We start from the raw sequence: 1925 nt of genomic DNA, 5'->3' as shown, positions 1-1925 counted from the left end.
AAAAAAAAAAAAAAAGAAAGAAATTAGCTGTGTGTGGTGGTGCACACCTGTAGTTCCAGCTGCTAGGGAGGTTGAGCTGGAGGGATCGCTTGAACCTCGAGCCCTGGAGGTTGAGGCTGCAGTGAGCCATGATCGTGCCACTGCACTCCAGCCTGGGTGACAGAGCAAGACTCTGCCTTGGAAAATAAAAGGAAATAACATAATGTCACTTATGCCAGAGTTAGTCTGCGGAGCCATAATTCAAAGGGAGGGACATACACCCCACTTCTTAATGGGAGGGTTGTCACAATCACATTGTAGGAAGAGCACATAGGCTGGGAGACACTGTCATGATCATCTTTGGAGAACAAAATCTGCCAGACCTGGGAACCTGAGCACCACTAGACCAAATATAACAATTAACCAATGAGTCCAGCCTCATCTGATTCCTTGATACCCCCACTGGGCAATCATAGAACATTTCTTGGCTAAACTTGCTTCAATTTGCAATGGTTATTTCAAACATTCACTGTAGAAGGCACTGTGTATGTCTTTCCTAATACCCATTCCCAGCCTCCCTTTCCCCTATTTATGTCCTTTAGGCAAAGCTAAATACTTGCTTTCCTAGCCTCTACGCATCTATGTGACACAATTCTGTCCAGTGAGATGTAAGCAAAAATGTGCACAGCGACTTTTGGGCAACCTTTTTCCTTGAACAGGAAAATGATGCATGGCGTGGAGGCAGCCAGCCATATATTGCAACCCTCAGGAAACGGTCAAAACAATTACAGAGGTATTGACCCTAATTCCAGTGAGCCACTCAACCAATGCTGTTGCTACCTCCAGGCCTTCCCTCCTGTGAGAAAATAAACCCTTGTTTGTTTAAGCCACTGATAGTCAAGCTTTCCGTTGCTCGTAGGGGATATAAGCATTCTCAGTACCCTGTTCCTCTACTTTCTCTTTGTAAAAGCCTTCAGCTGCTAATTCTCCCTTTCCTGCACCAACAGCCTACTTACTACCTACTTACCTGCACCCAGAGCCATCTTATTTGCTCCTTCTCTCCTGTTAAAATGGAAAAGGGCTCCCTACATGGACGGGGGAGTGGGAGTAAATGGAAAGATGCTAATCTGGCATCCATTACAAATTCATCTTTCAATTTTGGTTTTCTTACTCATCCGCACGTTAGTTCTGGGTCTCTATCACTCATCAGCTATGTGCCTTAAACAGGCCATTAAAGTAGCAAATATTTATTAAGTAGATTCTAAGCTGTGCCCAAAAAGGTACTGCGCTAGGTGGTAGGAGTTGCTAGGGCTAGGAAACAGACAGTCCAAGTAGAGAGAAAACTATTTACAAGACAGGGGAATGGAGCCTTGTAGGAACTGAGCTATGTGGCTGGGAGGGCAGAGAATGTGGGAAGAGCTCGGGAGAAGGGGCTGGGGAGGTAGGCGTGGGCCACAGTCAACTGGCTTCTAGAGACTAGGGAGGGTAATGATTTTGGTTTTAATCCTAAATCACTGAGACAGGAAGTGAATTACTCTCTCGGAGCTTCAATTTCTACCACGAAAAATACGCTTTTATTACTAACTCCTGTACTAGATTGAGAGTTACGGAGAAGGATTTATCTTTTTATTCATTTCTACATCGCCGGCGCCCGACACATGGTAGGCACTTAATGCCTGTTCGGTGAACAAATAAGACTGGCGACTCCTCCACAGACCTCAGTCATTAAGTCAACCAGTCAGCAGAGATTTCCTTCTCCGCGTTCCTTTCCTTCCCTCCCCTTTTCTCGCCCTTCCTCCCTCTCCCCTCCCACGTCCCCTTCCCACTCCTCCCGCTCCTATCTTCTCCAGGCTTCCTCCTCCCCTTCCAGTCCCCGCCCCCCGCTGCGTCGCGAAGGCGGGGAAGGCGAGGCGGGCTTTACGGCAGCCGAGTTGCGGCGGGGCGGG

This window comes from Colobus angolensis, unplaced genomic scaffold (assembly GCF_000951035.1).
Source record: "Colobus angolensis palliatus isolate OR3802 unplaced genomic scaffold, Cang.pa_1.0 Scaffold185, whole genome shotgun sequence".
In the NCBI taxonomy this organism is placed as follows: domain Eukaryota; kingdom Metazoa; phylum Chordata; class Mammalia; order Primates; family Cercopithecidae; genus Colobus; species Colobus angolensis.
The sequence above is the reverse complement of the archived record's forward strand: the minus strand, read 5'-3'. Positions refer to the sequence as shown.